The following is a 12655-nucleotide window of genomic DNA, read 5'->3' as shown; positions in this document are numbered from 1 at the left end:
CGGGTCACGGCAGAGGGTGCTCAAGCCCTCTCTGATCACAGATCTGGTGATCTGTGAGTGGCCATCACATCCTCCTGTGTAGTAAGGATGCCCAGCAAGCTGCAGGTGCTCTGAATTTCGGATCCCTGCCTACTCTTGTGGAGACCACTTGGCTTGTCTGCCTAACTTGGCCGTCGATATTTTCTCACGGCGTAATGCACAGCCTCTGAGATTTTGCCATATGTTTATTTGCCATATTCTTCCACCGCCACCCTTGTCCTGGGTGGGTCTGCCACATAACCATGCACCTCCCGGAATCCCCTGACCACCCCATAGCTGGTCTCTTTGCCCACCAGCTTTCACCCTGTTCCTACAGCTTCCCCCCGACATTCTGGGCCCCATCTCTAGGGAGAGCGGGTCTGGTCTCAGCTTTTTCTGGCTTGGTTGCTGCTTGTGAGAGGCCTCCAGTAGGGTGTCAGGCCAGATCACCCAGGCAGGGGCTCTCGTCTTCTGAAGAAGTTGAGGGTTCAGCTGCTGTCAGAATCTATGCGTAGATGTCCTTGCTTGCACCACCTGCCAGCATTTTTCCTGCCAGGGAGGAACCAGAACAAAAGGACGTGTAGTTAGCGATATAAGGGTGTGTCGCCTGAGGGATGGAACTGAGAAACGTGGAAACAGCAGTGTGCTTCCTCACCGCGCTAGCATTTGCCTAGTGATCTCCTACCGGGTCCCCAGCCTTAGGCACTCTGGTCTGTTCAAACTGTACCTCCCACTGCCACCCAGCGAACTCCGGCAACTAATCAGTGACTGTGAGCTTGTGCAACCTGAAGCCATTTCTGCCCGTGTTGTCCTTAATACTGCTGTCATTAATTCTCCACCTTTAACGGCCCCCGAGTCCCTCTAGAGTCCAGTCCAACCTGTGTGCCTGACTTCCAGGCCCCAGAAAGCACAGTCTCATCTGATCTACCCAGCTGCACTCGCTGCTCCCTGACACCTCCCACCGTCCACATGGTCGAAGGGTCCCCTCTCGGACCCTCAGCCTGGACCAACATCAGGCGTGTTCCTCTCTCCCTGAAAGAGTTCCTGCCACCGCCTGGCTCCTCCTTACCCAACCCCTACACTGCCACGATGTTCTCGAGTCTCCTTCCCACAATGCTGAGTCCAGTCCCTCTAGGCCCCGCTGAGCTCCTACGGCCAACAGCCCCTTAGGTTGGGAAGTCCCCGTAAAAAAATCACTCCACCCTTGATATTTGCCCAGTCATGTGTATATCAGAGGCAGATAACTCCCATGCAGACCAGTCCCCTGCATGACTGATCTCTCTGCTGCCTTTACCGTCTGGCCCACACTCTATTGCAAAGCCTGTGAGACATGCTGCCCCAAGTCCTGTGTTTAACATCCGCCTCTACCGTGGCCTGGGCAAAGTTAAACTCCTCGCTTGTCATCCCTGACACAATGCATGTGTCTCTGTGACTACCAGAAAGTACTCCAAGAGCAAGCCAGAGTCACCAAACAAACCAGCAACCATTGTCATTTCTTTTTTCTTTTTTTTTTTTTGAGACGGAGTCTCGCTCTGTCTCCCAGGCTGGAGTGCAGTGGCGGGATCTCAGCTCACTGCAAGCTCCGCCTCCTGGGTTCACCCCATTCTCCTGCCTCAGCCTCCCGAGTAGCTGGGACTACAGGCGCCCGCCACCTCGCCCGGCTAGTATTTTTGTATTTTTTAGTAGAGACGGGGTTTCACCGTGTTAGCCAGGATGGTTTCGATCTCCTGACCTCGTGATCCGCCCGTCTCGGCCTCCCAAAGTGCTGGGATGACAGGCTTGAGCCACCGCGCCCGGCCACCATTGTCATTTCTGTTTCTGCATGTGAAACAGGAGCAACAACAACAAGGTGTTTGTGATCTGCTTTGCAAAAGGTAAATACGGTTTCCATAAACTCCAGTTGGTATCATGATTGCCCCCAGGCAATGGACTTCTGCAAAAGGAAAAGACTTCACATTTGTAATTTAAATCACTTGGGAGCAAGCCCAGAGGTCCATGACATGGAGTAACTTGTAATCTTACTCAAGCACAAATTTAACTATAAACCCTGGTGTTCAGGACAGCAGTTTGCCTGGTGACTATCACTGACTCTGGCGTCAGACTCACTAGGACATTGTCCAGGGGCTTCCCACTGGTTTCGTCAGGGTGCAATAGCTCTTGCAAAGTGGTGAGAAGAAAAAAAAAGAGCAAAAATCTCTGTGTGCAATTCCAGTGGCCATCAGGTGAAAGGTAACCACCTCAGCAAAGGGTCAAAGTTTTCTTCGGTTGTTTCAAAGGGAAATGAACAGAAAACTCATTACTCTTTGCACGCACATCTGATGGAGGAAAAGCCTGTACAGGCACTTCTGCATTCATAAATGTGGAGTTGTGTCAGGTGCCTGAACACTTCTAAAGGCTAAGGGTCATTAGACTCAATTCTGCTACGAATGTAAATTAAACAGCAGGAGCGTTCTCCCGGGACTGTTCTATGGCTCCACCTACTGTATGTTCTTAGGGAATGCACCGTAATTTTTATATGAGCCCAAAGAAAACGTCACTGGGGAAGTCCATCTGATCTAGAGTTTCAAATGGCTGATTAAAAAGTTGACATCAGCCCAACCAACAAGGAGAAACCCCGTCTCTACTAAAAATACAAAATTAGCCAGGCGTGGTGGTGCATGCCTGTAATCCCAGCTACTTGGGAGGCTGAGGCAGGAGAATTGCTTGAACCCAGAAGGCGAAGGTCACGGTGAGCCGAGATCACATCACTGCCCTCCAGCCTGGGCAACAAGAGCAAAACTCCGTCTCAAAAAAAAAAAGTTGGATTTTTTTTTTTTGGCTCCCTCCTGAAACCCTACAAAAATAACAGCAGAGAAAGTTTTTACAGAGAAGAGAGGAGGTAAATTACATAGACAAAGAAATCAGAATAGTGGATGCAAATATTAAAAGCCAATTTGCAGACGATGGAAAGCCCCTGGAGAAATAGCATTTTACTTGGGAGGGGGCAAGATTTAAAGCCTGAGTCCCTGCTGATGCCAATGAGACACAACCTGATTTACCCCCAGGAACCTATAAAGGCTCAGGAGTTGAGGGTGTCAGGTGCCACAGAAGCAGGGTTGAGGGGCAGAGTTAAAAACTGGTTGCAGTTAGACACACCTTTTCAGGTCTCCTTTGCAACCTCACAAAGCCAAGCACCTACCCATCCTACCACCTTGTCAAAAGATGTAAAATTTATTCTGGAGAAACTACACCGGAAAGGCCTAGACTCAAGGAAAGCTGGCACCGTATAAGGCTCTGGAGGAACCGTACTGAAGGCAAGGATTTAAGTGTGAGGGGAAATCCCACATGTTGAATGGTGAGACACTTGGCCACTTCCCCTGCTCTGCTCCCAGGGTAATATCAAACAGGCAAGTTGGAGAATATTTTCATGGAAAAACCGAAGGATTCCAAGAAAAAAAAAAGGCCTGTAGACACTGGAGGCCCCCAGTGAGACAGTCTGATCCCAGCTTCATCACTCTGCAGTAAGCTCACCACTCCACAAGCTCCAAAGACACAGAGATTCTAGTAAGCTTCTTAGTACTTCACTCGTGAAAATGAACAGAGATCCTCCAATTACAAACATCTGAGGAAAGCCTCTGAAAGGTCAAAACCAAAGACAGAAACTCAGAGAAAACAGAAAATTCCAGAAGCAAGAAAAATCTTCAGATATATTAAAAATCCTCAGATAAATAAGATGAACTAGTGTATCCATGAAACAAGAAGAGGCTGCTATTATAAAAAGGAACCACCCAAGAAGAAGAAAATAATTCTTTGGAAATTAAAAATATGACAGCCAAAATCAAAACTTCAATAGAAGAGCTAGAAAACAAAGTTGAGGAACTCTCCCAGAAAGCAGAATGGAAAAGAATAGAGAAGAAATAAGGAAATTTGAGAACCAGCCCAGGGAATCCAAAGTCTAATAACAGAGCTATAGGAAAAGAGAACAGGCAGAAACAACGAAAGAACATTATTAAAGAAATAGTTTTTTAAATGTTCAAGAATTTAAAACATGCATTTCCAGACCCAGAGTGCCCACTGAACACCCAAGAAAATGGATAAAGATAGACCTGCGTCGAGGTATAGCATCGTGAAATTTGGAAATTAGGATATCAGATTTTACCAAAAACATCATTGGAAACTAGAAGACAATGGAGGTAGTTTTCAACCTCAAATGCCATCCTCATCAAAGCAACTACTTGCAGCAGAGAGGCGGAGGGAAATATTTGGACAGTAGTAAAGGGGTGTTCCAGGACAATGGTGAAGCAACAGGCCTAGGCCATCCTGAAGCAGGGGGACACAGTGGCCCCGGAAGTCAAGATGAAGGTGAGAGAGAGCCTGGTGCATTTGCATGTAAGAGGAGATTTACATTTCTGGTGGGAAGTTTCCTGAACCCCACTCTCCATTTGGGTATCAGTGATAGGTATATAGAAAACTAAACAAGGAAAAAGAAGATATCAGTGACTCCAGAAGAAAGCAAAAAGCAGTACAAGAAAGGAAACAGAATGACAACACTGCACATTATGTGGCTCGAGGAGGAATACTACTGACACCATCATAATAAAGCAGGATGAACGCTGAACTAGTAAATATGCTATTTATATTACAGTGGGTTGAGATGGGTGTGTGTCTATATTGTGGAGAGTAACGGTGGGTGGTGTAAGAAAGCTCAATCTTTATCTTCCATAGTTGGAAGTCAATTTTCCTAAGACTTAAAAAATAAAAATTAAAAAGCAACATAAGTGTGTTACAGGTCTAGCATTCCTAATCCCAAACTCCAAAATCCAAAATCCAAAATGCTCCAAAATCTGAAACTTGTTGAGTGCCAACATGAAGTAGTGACACCTTTGCTTTCTGGTAGTTCAATGTACACAAACTTTGTTTCACGCACAAAGTTACTGAAAAATTACCTTCAGGCTATGTGTACAAAGTGTATATGAAACATAAGTGAATTTTGGTTTAGATTTGGGTACCATCCCCAAGATACCGCATTATGTATATGCAAATATCCCCCCCCCAAAAAAAAACAACTCTAAAATTGGAAACATGTCTGGTCCAGGTATGTGAGATAAAGGATTCGCAACCTGTACTGAGAAATCCAGTGACAAATGTCGAAGAAACAGCTAAAGAGTTCCAAGAAATTGTTTCTGAAGGATGCAACATAGAGATAAGGAAGGGCAGGGCAGGGGATTGTTACTGCTGTTATAAGCCTTATTGAAATAGTTTACCTTTTTACCCTTAGGCTAATATTTTAATTTAAAAGAAAAGAAATGACACATGAAAATGGCCCCAAACCGAGTCTCTAGACTGAAGAACCTGAGTTCTGAGGTTGCCAGATTTAGCAAAAACAAACAAAAAGGACACTAGTTACATTTAAATTTTATATAGTGAGTCATCTTTTAGTACAAGTATGTCCCAAACATTGTAAAAATTACTCCTAGTTTATCTAAAATTCAAATTTAACAGGCATCCTCTGTTTTTTCTAGGAACCCTATGCCTAATATCCAACACATTCACAACAGTGCACTTAACCATGATTGCAGAGCATCCATAAACAGAAAATCTTAACAACCTGCAGAGGGAGAGAAGTTCATGTAGAAAGAAATCAGAGAAGCCTCGACTCCTTGCAGCAAGGGTGGAGGTTAGGAAGCAGCAGAGCAATGCTTTCAAAATTCTAAGAAGCCATGATACCCATTCTGGAATTTCACATACATCCAATCATTAATAAAGTTTGAGAACTGGAAAAAGGCATTTTGAGGCATGAAAGCTCAAAACTCTACTTTCCATTTACCCTTTCTTACCCTACTGAAGGGTGTGTGCAATCCAGAGAAGAAATAAACCAAGAAAGAAGAAATACATAGTCCAGAAAAATGAAGACCCAATGTAGAAGGGAAGGAAAAGAATTCCCAGGACACCAGCTGTCCAGGACAGAGAGAAAGCAGGCAAGACAGTGGGGGAGGGAAGGCTCCAGAATGGAAGGCTCCAGGGGGAAAGGAATCGAATGGTCCACAGCCTGATGCATCTAATCCCATGGAAAACCATGTTCAGAGGGCTTTTTCCAACTCCGTTGGCAAATCTGGAAAGAATTATAAACAGGAACATTGAAAATTAAGCAGGTGAAGAAAATGAGGTAATTAGTAACAAAATGTTTACAAGAGATTAAATTAACATTATAATATACTGCTTGGCAATGTAGAAAATAGTCTTTGATAGTGATAGTGACAGACACACTGAACACTGATTTAACCAAAAAATTATGGCAGAGGCAGAGAAAGTGGTAGAGGACATATGGCTTCATGTACAAAGGCAAGAGGTAATGCCCATCACAGAGTCACAGTCCTTACGGTAGCCCAAAGGCCCTATGCAATCTGTGTCACCCTGGCTTACCCCACCCAAATTACTCTCCTCCTCATTCACCTTCCTCCAGCAGTAAAGGCCCCTTTGCTGTTCTGTTCCTCAGTTACCCTATGTCCTCCCACCTCGGGGCTTTTGCACTTGCTGTTCCCTTTGCTTAACCTGCCTCTTCCTCCATTATCCACAGGGTCCAGTCCTCCCATCCTTCAGGTTCTGTGCTCAGATGCCATCTTCTCAGTAAGCCTACCCCTTCTCCCACTCTGTTATTTAACTCTGTACTTCTTCCCTGACATTCCCTACATTACCTCTGCTGTCATTTACTTTTCTCCACATTATTTATAATCATCTCTACAAAGGGCATCACCTCATTATAATGAGATGGTTATAGTAATATTTTATGTAAACATTTGTTTATTCTCCCTACTGGAATGAAAGCACCATGAGGACAGGGAATTCTGTTTGCTACATGTATCCATAATTTGTTTGCTGATGCATCCATGGTTAGAACAGAGTGACTGGCACATAGTAGGTGCTTTAGAAATATTTGTTAAATGAAAAAGTAAATCAAGAAAGAGTAACATCTACATTTACTGAGAAAAAATAAAAGTCAATCCCAGAAAACAAATTTAAAAGAATTGAAAGCGGTCCCTCTGTGGACTGGCTTCATGGTAAGGGAGAGAGAGACGTGGGCAAGCTGGTCTTCCCTGGAAGCCTTATACTATTGATACGGTTTTGGATCTGTGTCTCCACCCAAACTTTATGTCAAATATAATCTCCAATATTAGAGGTGGGTCCTGGTGGGAGGTGACTGGGTAATGGGGATGGATTTCTCATGAATGGTTTAGCACCATGCCCTTAGTGCTGTCCTTGAGACAGCGAGTGAGTTCTCATGACACCTTGTTTAAAAGCATGTGGCACTGCCCACCTCGCCCTCTTGCTTCTGGTTTTGCCATGTGAACTGCCTGCTCCCACTTTGCCTTCTACCATGAGTAAAAGCTCCCTGAAGCCTCCCCAGAAGCAGATGCCTCCATGCTTCCTGTACAACCTACAGAACTGTGAGCCAATTAAACCTCTTTTCTTATAAATTATCCCCTCTCAGGTATTTCCTGATAGCAACGTGAGAATGGCCTAACATAACTATTGTTTGTCTTTTCAAACTGCGTGCATATATTACTTTAATAAAAAGTAAAGAATCTTTAAAAACATGATTACTGTTTTGCCCTCCACCCAAATCATATTTCATTCCAATACCAAAATGAAGTGACTATCGAATTATCTACTATTTTGTATTATTAATGCCTGGAAGTCATCCTCTTCCTCCCTTTCTGTCTATCCCACCACCTCCAATTGATTCCCAAGTACCAAAGCTTTCACCTTCCCAAAGCTCTCAAACCCATTCACCTCTTTCCATCTCCATCACTACTGCCCTAGTCCCATCTTCCACCTGGCCATGGACACAAGTTTTATCATTGGTCCACCACCTGCATCCATCCAGTCCCTCCAATCCATTACACTGTGGCCAGACCCACAAATCCGATCGTATTATTCCATCTGATGTGGTTAGGCTGCGTCGCCACTCAGATCTCATGTTGAATTGTAATCCTCAATGTTGGGGCAGGACCTGGTGGGAGGTGATTGGATCATAGGGGTGGATTTCCCCCTTGCAGTTCTCATGATAGTGAGTGAGTTCTCATAAGATCTGGTTGTTTGAAAGTGTGGAGCACTTCCCCTTTTGCTCTCTCTCTCTCTCCTGCCGCCAGATGAAGACATGGTTGCTTCTCATTCACCTTCCCACCATGACTGCAAGTTTCCTGAAGCCTCTCTGGTCATGTTTCCTGTATAGCCTGTGGAACTGTGAGTCAATTAAACTTCTGTTCTTCACAAATTACCCAGTCTCAGATAGCTCTTTATAGCAGTGTGAGAACTACCAAACCATTTCACCACCCCACCACTTGAGACCCACCTAAGGCATTCATCCCGTGGCTCCAAGGCTGAAGACAAAACTCGTAACCTGTGGACCTAGCTCCAAGCTCACCGTGCTCATGCTTACCATGTTCCTCTCATCATGGGGCCTTTGGATATACGATTGTCCCCTCTCCCTGGAATGTGGTTTCTACCTCCTCTGACTATTTAACTCCTGTTAATCATTCAAATATCAGCTAAAATGTCATCGAGTTAAATGTCCCTAATTTGGACTTTCATAGCAGTTTTGTGGGTATCAGTTCCCAGTAACATGTGCACAGTTGCAATTTTACATTTGGGCTTAATGGATTAACATCTCCTTCCACTCCTCCTCCTCGTCAGCACACATACACATACACACACACACACACACTCTTAAGCTCCATAAAAGGAAGAAATCTTTTGTTTCATTTATCACTATATCCCCAGTGCCTAGAAGACAGGAGGATCTCAATATATACATGCTGAAAAATTTGTATGATACACTATGCTTTCCTGTGGCAACAACCCGTATGTATTGCTTTGGTTTAATTAACATTTATTTATCTGTCTCATCTCTACCCTAAAATTCTACAACTTGGAGATTGCATGTTTTTTCTTTGAATGCCCTGTTTCCCTCTCTCCTCTCTATATTACCAGTCCCCATTTTTAGATATAAAATTTAAATTTCTGGAAAGGAAATGTACTGACAGAAAGAGTGCAAAAGATCATGTGTTGCATGGGTTTCTATGCCGGCAAGCTAACATGGTACAAAACCCTCCTTCACACTTTGCCTTTTAGACATAATCATTGATGGTATATTTGCAGCACTTCACACATGATCTTTAAACACGTTACCTTCCTCTGCACTTCAATACATACTCAATTGGCTGAATTCCACTGAACATCTGATAGAACACTTTAGGCAAATCTAATGATTTTCTTCTTGCCTCAAGTCTATTAAGATTTGACACCTATGCTTTGTGCTGTAGATGTCTCTATTTTCTTCTCACTTTGATAAAATAAGGACAAAAAATTGCCAAAAATAAGATTAAATAAATCTTATTAATCTTTATTATTTATCTTATAATCTTAATAAATTGCCAAATTATTATGCATGCAGCATTATTATACAGAAAAGATGGTGATATTGGCTGGCTGATGGGGCCACCATGAGAATGCTCATCTGTCACCTAATGCACACGATTCTAAATTCAGCATAAGATGGGGGCATTAGGGGACTCTAAATTTGAATGTCAAATGTTGAGCACCACGTGTTTACACTCCTTGTGCAATTAGGTACTGCCTGATAGTCCAATATTAATGTCACCCTTTGCTGAGTAAAATGAGTTTAAATTCATCCTTTCTTTTTCTTCCTGCTTATCAGGACTATATGATCAACCAAATATTCTTTAAAGTTCCTTCTAAGGAGTAAGACTACCAGGCTGTCTTCCTTAAATAAGCTCCCCTTCAGACGAAAGCTACAATCAACACGGGCAGTCCTAAATTTTTATGTTCGCAATATAATACAATTGAGAATCTTCCTTGTGTGCACTTTAAAAACACCCAATCCTCTGCCTCCAGTTAGTCTCCGGCAATAGCTAGCTCTTGAGGGACACATCCCTAAGTGGGCTCCACTCCCCAGAGCTTGGGCTACGCCACATCAGCAGGGAATTCTGGGACCGGAATCTGAACCATCCTTCTTACTGACCCAGTGCGTACCACTGACCAATCTCAGTCTTGTTGGAGTTAGGCTCAACAGATGTTTCCCAAGCATTCTGCCATTTCTGTGATTGATGTGGAACGTGGCATCCCTTAAAACCTCGAGCTTGGTAAAATTTTCCGCTTCCCTCAGATTTGTCACCAGAGCCCTGTGCATTCATTCCCAGGAGGTAAAGAAGTGGCATGCAACAAGCTAGGGCTACAGCCACTCTGGCTGGTGTGAGATGGTATCTCATTGTGGGTTTGACTTGCATTTCTCTAATGATGAGTGATATTGAGCTTTTTTCATATGCTTATTGACAGCGTGCAAGTCTTCTTTAGAAAAGTCTCTGTTCAGGTCTCTTGCCCACTTTTTAATGGGGTTGTTACCCACAGGAAAATTATCCAGACACTCTCAAGGGTCACTTTATCTTTAAGAGGATATATATCATAATTATCAATGAAATGCAAACAAAATACCATTTTAGGCCCAAATCAACTGCTTCTTTCTACAACTAGAATATTCAGGAGTGACATAAACTTACGATTTTTCCCTGTTTGCCTCTTACCATAGCCATCCATTATAACTTTTCATGATGGAAGCTTTTCTCTTCCAAAACAAGAGTACACACTCATTATGAATAATTCACTGACTTCAGAAAACTATAAAAAAGAAACAAAAATTGTGCATGTCCCTTCTACCCAGAAAAAAACAAGCACTTTGCCTTTGGAGTCACATAAACTTGGTCTTAGGCCAGTTGCTCAGTGGCCTCCTCTGATAAATGGAAATTATAATTGAAGCTATTCCACAATGGGAGGATTTAAGATAATGTTGATATAAGGCACAGTGTTCTGTAACTACTAGCCATGACCATTATTATTAATATACATCCAGTCTTTTTTCTATGCGTGTATACATATATGTCAATGGGCACGTTTTCTGTTTCCAGAAGGTGGTTTTTGTTTCCTGAATAGTTATTTAGAAAATACATTGCTTTGATAAATAAATACAGTTGACTTTGAACAACTTGGGAATTAGGGTTGCCAACTCCCAAGCAGTTGAAACTTTGCATATAACTTTTGACTCCCCCAAAACTTAACTACTAATAACCTCCTGTTGACCAGAAGCCTTGCTGATGACACAAAAAGTCATTTAACACATATTTTGTACGTTATATGTACTATGTAGTATATTCTTACAATAAAGTAAGCTAGAGAAAAGAAAATGTTAGGAAAATAATAAGGAAGAGAAAATATAGTTACTGGTTATTAAGTGGAAGTGTATCATCATAAAGGTCTTCATCCTCATTGTCTTCACACCGAGTAGGCTGAGGAGAAGGAGGAAGAGGAAGGGTTGGTCTTGCTGTTCCAGGGGTGGCAGAAGCAGAAAAAAATCCATGCATAAGTGGACTCAAGCTGTTTAAACCCATTTGTTTACAGGTCAACTGCATTCAATTTATTAAGATTATAAATCTTTAAACCAAGTCTTCCTTAAGCTTTTGAGTTCAACGCACAAACTTAATTATTCTATGCATAAGCAGAGTTTGCCTGCTTTTTTATGTATATTATGCCTGAACTCCTGAGAGCCTTTGAAAGCAATCAGAGCAGGAGAACATCTTTAAGGGTATGTATTATGGACCAATGTTTGTGTTTCCGCAAAACTCATATGCTGAAGCCCTACATCTCAGGATGCCCGTAAGGACCTCTAAGTAAGTAGTTAAGGTTACATGAAGTAATAAGGGTGGGGTCCTAGTCCCATGGGATTGGTGACCTCATAAAAAGGGGAGAGACACTGGAGCTCTTTCTCACTCTATGCACAGAGGAAAAGCCATGTGCATCCTCAGTGAGAAGGCAGTCATCTGCAAGCCAGGAAGAGAGCCCTCACCAGAAACCAATTTGCTGACAGCTTGATGATGGATTTCTAGCTACCACAGCAGTTAAAAAATAAGTCTCTGTTATGGAAGCCTCCAAGTGTACGGCATTTAGTTATGGCAGATAGGTTATGTGCTTTGTTTAAAATCAGGCAGCAAATCAACAGCAAATAGACATAACAAAGTTTCTCATTTTTCAGAGGCGACTGAGTAAACTGGACCATCATATCCCATTTCATGTAGGCTACACTTGAAAAGCAATAAGAGATCACGAAAAGCAGCTGTCTTCAGTCGCTGCTCTGCAAATAGTATCACCCTGTAAACTCACTGGTAGCCCCCAGTGTGTATAAGGTGCCATGCTGCCACCTCCCAGTATCAAAGGCAGGGAGCAGGGCTCCTAGACAAGCCAGGAGCCACAGATGCTGCAGGGTTTGTTTCTGAATAAACCTATTCATCAAACATCTCCACTCAACTTGATTCCCAGGCAGCTCCGAAATTTTTATGGAGGACATTCCAAGAACAAAAGAGACACTGTTCCTTACCACCCCCTCCAAGCAGTCTGAGGAAGGAGTTCTTAGGCTCCTGGAGAGGGTCAAGGGGATGCCACTGTGGCCATGGCCACAAGAGGTGGAACTTATGGGACCCTGCAGCCAAGGCCAGTCAGATGATGATAACCACCCCATCCCTCCCCACCTTATACCCTCTTAGTGGGTGTGCTTATTTTCTACTCTCTCAGAGCAGAACACTTGGAGAGC

The 12655-nt window shown here is 43.2% G+C and overlaps 1 long non-coding RNA gene across 1 annotated transcript in view; it reads right to left on the bottom strand.

Moving 5' to 3' along the window:
* Window positions 1-206: 206 nt before the first annotated feature.
* LOC105518528 overlaps window positions 207-12655 on the bottom strand; it is a 35836-nt gene continuing 23387 nt past the window's right edge. Inside the window, exon 2 of the long non-coding RNA XR_001002849.1 lies at window positions 207-567. This is a non-coding gene — a long non-coding RNA (uncharacterized LOC105518528). The remainder of the gene's footprint in view (window positions 568-12655) is intronic.

This window comes from Colobus angolensis, unplaced genomic scaffold, assembly GCF_000951035.1.
Source record: "Colobus angolensis palliatus isolate OR3802 unplaced genomic scaffold, Cang.pa_1.0 Scaffold11, whole genome shotgun sequence".
Classification (NCBI taxonomy): Eukaryota; Metazoa; Chordata; class Mammalia; order Primates; family Cercopithecidae; genus Colobus; species Colobus angolensis.
The sequence above is the reverse complement of the archived record's forward strand: the minus strand, read 5'-3'. Positions and strand labels throughout refer to the sequence as shown.